Source organism: Pleurodeles waltl, chromosome 6 (assembly GCF_031143425.1).
Source record: "Pleurodeles waltl isolate 20211129_DDA chromosome 6, aPleWal1.hap1.20221129, whole genome shotgun sequence".
Classification (NCBI taxonomy): Eukaryota; Metazoa; Chordata; class Amphibia; order Caudata; family Salamandridae; genus Pleurodeles; species Pleurodeles waltl.
The window spans coordinates 78,010,152-78,020,780 of record NC_090445.1 but is presented as its reverse complement, the minus strand read 5'-3'; the positions used below and the strand labels follow the sequence as shown (position 1 = coordinate 78,020,780).

The following is a 10,629-nucleotide window of genomic DNA, read 5'->3' as shown; positions in this document are numbered from 1 at the left end:
TTTCCAACTTTTAGAAACATAGGGGGTCATTCCGACCCCAGCCGGCGGCGGTATCCGCCGGCCTGGCTGGGGCCGCCAGAATACCGCTGCGCGGTCAAAAGACCGCCGCGGGTATTCTGGGTTTCCCGCTGGGCTGGCAGGCGACCGCCAAAAGGCCACCCGCCAGCCCAGCGGGAAACACCCCTTCATGAGGATGCCGGCTCCGAATGGAGCCGGCGGAGTGGAGGGGGTGCGACGGGTGCAGTAGCACCCGTCGCAAATTTCAGTGTCTGCTAAGCAGACACTGAAATTCAAAGTGGGGCCCTCTTACGGGGGCCCCTGCAGTGCCCATGCCATTGGCATGGGCACTGCAGGGGCCCCCAGGGGCCCCACGACACCCCATACCGCCATCCTGTTCCTGGCGGCTGAAACCGCCAGGAACAGGATGGCGGTATGGGGGTCGGAATCCCCATGGCGGCGCAGCAAGCTGCGCCGCCATGGAGGATTCCCCTGGGCAGCGGAAAGTCGGCGGTACACTGCTGACTTTCCGTTTCTGGCCGCGGCTGAACCGCCGCGGTCAGAATGCCCCAGGGAGCACCGCCAGCCTGTTGGCGGTGCTCCCGCGGTCCCCGGCCCTGGCGGTCAAGGACCGCCAGGGTCGGAATGACCCCCATAATGTCTAATGCAGAAGAGAATGTGATGGAACTCGACATCACCCCTTACCTCCATCTTAGGATGAGAGAGTTAAGGTCTCTCTGCAAATTAAAAAATATTAAAGCTGGCTTAAACCCTACCACATTACAGCTCCAGGAGCTGTTGGCAGAGTTTGCCAAAGACAACCCCTCTGAGGGTGACCTCCCAGAGGAGGAAGCAAGTGATGTGGAGGAGAATTCCCCCCTCCAGTCCTAGTTAGGGAGAACAGGGCTCCTCAAACCCTGACTGACTCCAACTGTGATAGTTAGAGATGCTGTTTCTCCCACAGGAGGGTCCAGCACCACTGGAATCACTGAGGATAGCCTCAGTGAAGATGACCTACTGTTAGCCAGGATGGTCAAAAGATTGGCTTTAGAGAGACAGCTCCTAGCCATAGAAAGGGAAAGACAAGAGATGGGTCTTGGTCCCATCCATGGTGGCAGCAACATAAATAGGGTCAGAGATTGTCCTGACATGTTGAAAATCCTTAAAGGGATTGTAACTAAATATGAAGATGGTGATGACATCACCAAATGGTTCACAGCTTTTGAGAGGGCTTGTGCAACCAGAAAAGTAAACAGATCTCACTGGGGTGCTCTCCTTTGGGAAATGTTCACTGGAAAGTGTAGGGATAGATTCCTCACACTCTCTGGAAAAGATGCAGAATCCTATGACCTCACGAAGGCTACCCTGATTGAGGGCTTTGGATTCTCCACTGAGGAGTAAAGAATTAGGATCAGGGGGGCTCAAAAATCCTCGAGCCAGACCTGGGTTGATTTTGTGGACTACTCAGTGAAAACACTGGATGGTTGGGTAACTGGAAATGAAGTGCATGACTATGTTGGGCTTTATAATTTGTTTATGAAAGAACACATTTTAAGTAACTGCTTCAATGAAAAGTTGCATCAGTATCTGGTAGACCTAGGTCCAATTTCTCCCCAAGAATTGGGAAAGAAGGCAGACCACTAGGTCAAGACTAGGATAACCAAAACTTCCACTGGGGGTGACCAAAAGAAAGGGGTTGCAAAGCCTCCCCAGGAGAAAGTGGGTGACACTAGAAACAAAGAAAAAGAGTCCTCTGTAGGCCCCCAAAAACCAGACCAGGTGGGTGGGCCCCGAGACACAACCCAAAACAAAGGTGGGTACCAGGGTAAGAACTGGGATGCCACTAAGGCATGGTGCCAAAACTGTAGACAGACAGGGCACCACACCAAGGACACTTTTTGTCCCAAAAACAAACCCCCTAGCAAAATCCCAGGGGTGACCAGTGTAGCCATTGGGGATGACTCCTCAGATGAGGAGGTCTTCATAGCCTTCAACTGGAAGAAGGGCCCAACAGGTGAGTTGGAGATTCCAGAGGGAAGTAGACACTTCCACCACCTACTGGTGAATGGAATCCCAGCCACTGCCCTGAGAGACACTTGTGCCAGTCACACTATGGTGCATGACAGGCTGGTGTTCTCAAACCAGTACATCCCAGGTGAGACTGCCAGAGTAAGAGTTAGCCCAGACAGGGTCACTGATAGGCCTGTGGCTTTTGTGCCTATAGAAGTGGGTGGGACTTTTAGCTGGAGAAGGGTGGTAGTCAGTACAGACCTCCCCCTTGATTGTCTCCTTGGAAATGACTGCCCAGAGATTAGTCAGAGCCCAAGAGAGGAACTGGTCCAGTGCCAGTCCTCTCCCAAGGATTCTGGAGGTGCTGCCTCTGCAGTAACTGCAAGTAGGCCCCAGAAGAAAAAGAAAAGAAAACAGTGTGGGAAGGGTGGACAACCTTTAGCCAAGGTTCCAGCAAGCCAAGGAGATTCTGCTCCAGTAGGGGAGAACTCCACAAGTGGCACTGGTAACGTCCAACCTGACCCACAAGAAGTCCTGGCTAGTCAGGCAACTGTTAAGCCTGAGTGGGTGGCTCCTCAGCTAACAGAAGAAAGAGTGGAAGAAGGGTGTTTACTACAAGATGTGGTAACCCCCCACTCTAATACAGCAGACAGGCACCCTGAACCCAAAGAAGCCTGTAACTTAGCCCCTTCCCTTGTAGGTGAAGAGCTAAAGGTGTGGTTCTGGGCACTGACAGCTGTCAGTGGCCTCTGCTGGGTGTTAGCCTTTATGGCTGCACTATCCTTGGCATGGTGGTCTGACCCCATGCCAAATAGCAAGTTAGGCCCCCTGACCCTGTTGGTCATGATGGGGTTACTCCAGCTCTGGGTAACCTCTTTGGGTAAGCTAGGGGTGACCCTGGCTAAAATAAGATTAGCAGAGGTGGATACCTCTAACCCCAAAATAGAGAGAATGGGTGGAGACATTAAAGACACAGACAAGAGGCAATTCAGACTAGGTCCTATCACTGTGGAAGTGGGTCAGTTCCCCAGAGGGAATGACCTGAACAGGAGGATGTAAGGCAGAGTAGGCCCTGCAACAAACCAGCCTATTTCCTCTACTCTTCCTCGTCTGACAGACTAGGAAGACTCTCCCAGCTTTGGCTGAGTCTCCTGGCCTGTGGGCTGGGCGGGGGCTTGTGTAAGGAAATGGCTCCCTGTTGCAGTTACCCCCCACCTTTTGCCTGATACTGATGCTGACTTGACTGAGAAGTGTGCTGGGAACCTGCAAACCAGGCCCCAGCACCAGTGTTCTTCCACCTAAAATGTACCATTGTCTTCACAATTGGCACAACCCTGGCACCCAGGTAAGTCCCTTGTAACTGGTACCCCTGGTACCAAGGGCCCTGATGCCAGGGAAGGTCTCTAAGGGCTGCAGCATGTCTTATGCCACCCTAGGGACCCCTCACTCAGCACAGACACACTGCTTGCCAGCTTGTGTGTGCTGGTGGGGAGAAAACAACTAAGTCGACATGGCACTCCTCTCAGGGTGCCATGCCAACCTCACACTGCCTATGGCATAGGTAAGTCACCCCTCTAGCAGGCTTTACAGCCCTAAGGCAGGGTGAACTATACCACAGGTGAGGGCATAGGTGCATGAGCACTATGCCCCTACAGTGTCTAAGCAAAACCTTAGACATTGTAAGTGCAGGGTAGCCATAAGAGTATATGGTCTGGGAGTCTGTCAAAAACGAACTCCACAGCTCCATAATGGCTACACTGAAGACTGGGAAGTTTGGTATCAAACTTCTCAGAATAATAAACCCACACTGATGCCAGTGTTGGATTTATTAAAAAATGCACACAGAGGGCATCTTAGAGATGCCCCCTGTATTTTACCCAATTGTTCAGTACAGGACTGACTGGTCTGTGCCAGCCTGCTGCTGAGAGATGAGTTTCTGACCCCATGTGGTGAGGGCCTTTGTGCTCTCTGAGGACAGAAACAAAAGCCTGCTCTGGGTGGAGGTGCTTCACACCTCCCCCCTGCAGGAACTGTAACACCTAGCATTGAGCCTCAAAGGCTCAGGCTTCGTGTTACAATGCCCCAGGGCACTCCAGCTAGTGGAGATGCCCGCCCCCTGGACACAGCCCCCACTTTTGGCAGCAAGTCCAGGAGAGATAATGAGGAAAACAAGGAGGAGTCACTGGCCAGTCAGGACAGCCCCTAAGGTGTCCTGAGTTGAGGTGGCTCTGACGTTTAGAAATACTCCATCTTGCAGTGGGATGGATTAGGGGTGTGCCCCCCCTCCCCTCAGAGAGGAGGCACAAAGAGGGTTTAGCCACACTCAGGGCTAGTAGCCTAGTAGCCATTGGCTACTAACCCCCAGACCTAAACACACCCTTAAATTTAGTATTTAAGGGCTCCCCAGAACCTAGGAAACCAGATTCCTGCAACCTAAGAAGAAGAGGACTGCTAAGCTGAAAAACCCTGCAGAGAAGACGGAGACACCAACTGCTTTGGCCCCAGCACTACCGGCCTGTCTCCCCACTTCTAAAGACACTGCTCCAGCGACGCTTTCCCCAGGGACCAGCGACCTCTGAAGCCTCAGAGGACTGCCCTGCATCTAGAAGGACCACGAACTCCAGAGGACAGCGGGTCTGTTCACCAAAGACTGCAACTTTGAAACAAAGAAGTAACTTTGGAACAACTTGTGTTTCCCGCCGGAAGCGTGAGACTTGACACTCTGCACCCGACGCCGCCGGCTCGACTTGTGGAGAACAAACACTTCAGGGAGGAGTCCCCGGCGACTGCGAGACCGTGAGTAGCCAGAGTTGCCCCCCCCGAACCCCACAGCGACGCCTGCAGAGGGAATCCTGAGCCTCCCCCTGACCGCGACTGCCTTCTTCTAAGATCCGACGCCTAAGACTCTGCACCCGCAGCCCCCAGGACCTCCAGGTGGCCCTCTCCCTTGCCCAGGTGGTGGCTACCCCGAGGAGCCCCCCCCTTGCCTGCCTGCATCGCTGAAGAGACCCCTTGGTCTCCCATTACTTTCTATTGAAAACCCGACGCTTGTTTGCACACTGCACCCGGCCGCCCCGTGCCGCTGAGGGTGTATTTTCTGTGTGGACTTGTGTCCCCCGCGGTGCCCTACAAAACCCCCCTGGTCGGCCCTCCGAAGACGCGGGTACTTACCTGCTGGCAGACTGGAACCGGGGCACCCCCTTCTCCATTGAAGCCTATGCATTTTGGGCACCACTTTGACCTCTGCACCTGACTGGCCCTGAGCTGCTGGTGTGGTAACTTTGGGTTTGCTCTGAACCCCCAAAGGTGGGCTACCTTGGACCCAAACTTGAACCCCGTAGGTGGTTTACTTACCTGCAAAAACTAACAAACTCTTACTCCCCCCAGGAACTGTTGAAAATTGCACTGTCTAGTTTTAAAATAGCTATATGTGATTTATGTGAAAACTGTATATGCTATTTTGCTAATTCAAAGTTCCTAAAGTACCTACCTGCAATACCTTTCATTTGAAGTATTACATGTAAATCTCGAACCTGTGGTTCTTAAAATAAACTAAGAAAATATATTTTTCTATACAAAAACCTATTGGCCTGGAATTGTCTTTGCGTGTGGGTTCCTCATTTATTGCCTGTGTGTGTACAACAAATGATTAACACTACTCCTTTGATAAGCCTACTGCTCGACCACACTACCACAAAATAGAGCATTAGAATTATCTCTTTTTGCCACTATCTTACCTCTAAGGGGAACCCTTGGACTCTGTGCATACTATTCCTTACTTTGAAATAGTGCATACAGAGCCAACTTCCTACAATGAGTGATCCTTAAAATGTTGTCTTCATGTGGTGCAGAAAACATGGTTCTGAAGCAGGCACTTTAAAGGTGAATATCTGCATTGTGGGCTTGATAAGATCAGATCTTACATTCCACGCTTTGAAGTGAGGAAAACTAAACGTGGAAGAGGGAAGGGAAACCTGCACTGTCTGCACACCATGAATCCATCCTAGGAAATAATTCAGATAAAGTATCAGTGGGAATCAAAAGTATAAGCACTGCTCACGACTGTTGTGTTCTCTCAGATACTTAGAAGTTCTAATACACATTGAACCTATCTGGCGTTCTCCTCACATTTATGCTAATGCTTTGATGCTCTTTGTGAGCCGGAATGCGCTCTATAAATTTAACATACATTATTTACAATGCAATTTCGCAGGCAGGTGTTGATGTAATCAAAATAAATTAGCAGTAAGATGGAGCAGGGTGTCCACAAAAGCACACACAGGGCGGGGAGGAATCAGAAGCATACAAGGAAGACATCTGGAAAACTCATGTGCTATAATGGCGTGGTTTACAAATGAAAAAAGTTCCTGAGAAGCAGACACCTGTGGACGCATAGAAGGAGCCAGTCAGGGAGTTGGTAAAGCGGCTATGCTCCACGGGATGGACAAAGACATGGTGAGTAGGCTAAAACAAATAAAGGCAGCAAACAGAAAGCAAGCATGAGTGACAAAACACATGACCAATGGTAAGTGATGGGTGGAGTGCATTCCTATGTAAGCTTTCAGTGTGTCCACAAATTGTATTTGCAACCAGACAGCTGTGCTGTCTGGTAGGCTTTAACCTAATCACTGGGAAGAATTAATTTTCCTCAGTGATTTACATTTTAAGACCTAAATTATAGTTGTATTGCAATATTTATATAGCACTTAGTACCCCTTTGTGGGACGCAGAAGCACTTGCTTACTTTGATTGTAGACAGCATGCCTGTCTTACAACTGAGGTGTTCCTGAGCCTGTCACCTCCCTCAGTCTTTTAGTTCCAGGATATCCTCCCGTGTGTGTTGTGCGCTGTACCATTACACATAGCATAATAAGTGGAATCAATTTCAGGCAGGGGACTGCTTAAATAAAGCTGTTTCTTTGCTTTAAAAAAGCAGGATTTGCCATCTGAACTGAGAGTGGTGGCCTTAGCTGCCAGTATTTCATTACAAATATGTGTAACATTTGCATGTTTCATTGTGGTTATGTGTGACATTTTAATGCTTTTTATGTGACACTTTATAAAGGAATAGGACAAAACAGTTATCCCCCTGAAATAAGGTAAATATCTGCCATTACCGTATTTATACAATATACTGCTTTAGAAGTGGCCTTTGAAACAGCCTGAAGTGCAAAGTGATATTAGCTAAAAAGACATGGCCAACTCAAGAGCCAGTCACCCAGAACCTGGAACCACTTGCTAGCTATGATAAGGACTTGCCACCTCCACGTCACCCCACACACACACACACCAACCACGCACTAGTCATGCACATACACACTAACATACATGTGCACACAGAATTCCAAACTCTGGAATTTGTTCTGATTAGTTTTGTGTGTTTTTTGTTAAGCAAAGGAGCTGCCAACATTAATTTGATTTCAGCATAAATACCATGTAGTAACACAAATTGAGTGAACCAAAACTACGAGTCCCAGAATGCATTATGTTGCTAAATAACTGCCTCATCTTAAGTTATGCAGTTTATAATGACACCATTGGGGAATTTATTATTAACAACACTCATTCCCTTCAGCTTTAAGGGATGAAAGGCAGAGTTGGCCACCATGATATTTTAGCTTTTGATTTTCGGATTATGGACTGCTCTTGACAGTATGGCTTCAAACTGTTGAACTAATTTATCATAAATTAATATGATGACATTTAATGTCAAACAGACTGCTACATATATGGCAACAGATCCAATGCGGGTGGGAGATTCAATCCTCTTTCAATTTCAGTCAGTCGAGAAAATAAATCCTCTTGATTCTCGTGGACTGTCTCCCTCTTTCCTGTTTTGAAATGTTGGCGTGGATGCTACTATCACACAAAATCTGCAGGTTCAGCTGTAGACACTATTTCGTCTGTGGCTCTGCAGAAACAAAGTAGCACCTGGTGCTCGCTTGAGGTTCGACAAGTCGTGTCCTAGGGTGAATTTCACAGAGAGGGCATGGGGGTACTACCGGACATTCTAACTGGCCTTTCCCAGCAAGTCTACATTTCCCAGTCCCTCCTCCCTCGAAAGGCAGACAACATAGTATTGTGCAAAGATCCTTCTCCTGGAAGCCTGTTACCTACGTGGTCAAGTTTTGAGTGATCATCCTGTGTAAAGGGCACAGGGAAGGCTAGTCATCACTGTGCAGGGGAGAGGCGGGCTACTTATATGCAGCGATCCATTTTATAAGCTTGCCAGTATTCATACCTTATGAGGATAGAGTGGCATAGCATATAATGTATTAGATTATATGAAGATATGTTGTACTTAGAAGGGCTGGGTGCCATTGATGCAAATGCAATGTTCACAAGGACATATCAGAGAGGCACCCCCTCTGCCCAGAGGACATTTGAGAGCACGTGCCTGTGCTACAGTTCTACTCTGTTTTACGGGCCTGATTTAGAGTTTTGAGATAGGATTACTCTGCCATAAATGTGACGGATATTTAGTCCTCCGTATTACAAGTCCATTATATCCAGTGGCACTTGCAGTATGGCTGATGGGATATCCCTCACATTTGTGACAGAGTAACCTGTCCGACAAACTCTAAATCAGACCTAAAATGTCCATGTTGTTCTTAAGGGCAGCAAGGCCCTATGTGAGCAATACACTCCAGGTTTAAATTTCACATGTTGTAATTCATCTTGCATTTCTTCAGAGTATTTGCTTTTTCCAGGTGCTATGTGTTTTTCTCATGGAAGTTATGACTCTTCTATAGTGCATACTATTAGGGTTGGACTGGGACAGAAAATGGGCCTGGGCACCAAATAAAAGTGGCCCCAATCAGTGAATCAGATAGCTAAACAAGTGACTAATGTTCAGCAAAATGGGACAGTTTTGAACATGTAAAGGCACCCTATACGAGTGTTTTGCAATGTATGAAAGACTGCATTAATTTGAGCATGCTTCGGGAAGTGGTTGTGATAATATCAGGGAAACCAGCAGCATAATCTGCCCTACAGACCATAAAACAGGCCCACAAACAGCCCAAAAAAAAGGTCACATATGGACCTGTCAGACCCATTAGGCACTGCCTGATTATGATGTAGATCAGTCCGAATCTGCATACTCTGAAGCGAATTGCCTCGTAGTGTCTGGGTGACTTCAAGTTGTCAGGTCTACTCTGCGCCTTTCCCCTAATGCCTCCATTCCACGACCCGCACCCCCACCTGAAAGACTTCCCAACATATCCATTTCTGGCTGTCCCTGTAAGAACCAAAATATGGCTCTCTATCTGGCATTCTCTGTCTGGAGTTGCCTTACAACAGCCAGGCTGTAAGACACTGGGTTTTCTGCCCAACATATTATTTTTACAGGGCCTATGCTTCTATCGTCCATGATGTACAATAAAGCTTTATAGATTGTTTTCTAATTTCACTTGAACATGCTGAGATAATTTGAGATATGAATATTTGTAAACAGATAGAGTGATGTGAAACTGAGCACAGAAATATAAAGTTGTATAAGGGTGCATACATTCAGCAACATTTAGTGTAAAAGTTGGATGACAATAATAAGAACACAATCAAATAATCCCTTTTATGTGCCACACACCAACCCGGTTTATGACTTTGATACCAGCCCGGCTAGCTCAGTCGGTAGAGCATGAGACTCTTAATCTCAGGGTCGTGGGTTCGAGCCCCACGTTGGGCGAGGGATCATTTTTTTTTTTTTAGCAGCCATAAAAAATATAAGCTCCTGAACTTGAATTTTATAACTATAAAGTCCCTCATATCCACAGTTCTCCTGGAGCAGATATCCAAGGAGATGAGATATTTGCGCGCCCTCGCTCCTTAACGCCATCTTCTCAGTGGAACCCACCAATCAGAGCCTCAGGCTTAGTTCCTCCTCCTGCGATGTTGGTCTCTGAATAATGGATGTTATTGGGAGTTGGGATGAGTTTCCAGGAAGTAGTCTATTGTCTTTCTTCGTCCTGATATCGAATCCCACAGTTCAATTGTACGATAAGTAAACTGGAGATACTGATAAGAGAAAAATAAAAATGTGACCCCAAAAAAGTTGAATGTGTCAGAAGTGGGATTTGAACCCACGCCTCCAATCGGAGACCAGAACACCCAAGCTGGTGGGAAGAGACAGCTCTTGAGTCTGGCGCCTTAGACCGCTCGGCCATCCTGACAACTGATGTCTAAAGATTGGGTTCCCACTAAGTGCCTGTGATTCTGGTGGAAATTGTCTACGGTTGAAGTCTCCTAATTCAGTTGCTAAAACTAAATATATTCACATAATCTTACATGTCATTCCCTCAGCTCCTCGCGGAGATGGGATGCTAAAATGTACTCATCGATATCCGCGCTTTGTATTTCTCTAAATCACTCACAACTAAACTAATTGGTCCTTATTTAGACTCCAAAGGGAAATAAACGCCCGGTTTAAAATTATTGGACCGGGACAATGTGACAACCGATTTACAAACTGATCGGCCGTAGCAGAAGTACGAAAAGAAGAAATTATGTTTAGTAACATCAAAGAGAAGCAATCCTTAAAAAAATATATATATATGCCACATAACGAACACGCCGCTCTTGTAGTTTTTGAAACGGTAGCTATAAAGAGCAGGTGGGGTTTGT

At 47.6% G+C, this 10,629-nt stretch overlaps 2 non-coding genes across 2 annotated transcripts; one reads left to right on the top strand and one right to left on the bottom strand.

Annotated features, from left to right (window-relative positions):
* Nucleotides 1-9,621: 9,621 nt before the first annotated feature.
* On the top strand, nt 9,622-9,694 carry TRNAK-CUU (transfer RNA lysine (anticodon CUU)). The gene has a single exon. It is a non-coding gene; the product is annotated as a tRNA-Lys (tRNA).
* A 373-nt stretch (nt 9,695-10,067) lies between these two features.
* TRNAL-CAA (transfer RNA leucine (anticodon CAA)) lies at nt 10,068-10,178 on the bottom strand. Its single transcript has 2 exons — nt 10,141-10,178; nt 10,068-10,113 (listed from the first exon to the last, which is right to left on the bottom strand). It is a non-coding gene; the product is annotated as a tRNA-Leu (tRNA).
* Nucleotides 10,179-10,629: the final 451 nt, after the last annotated feature.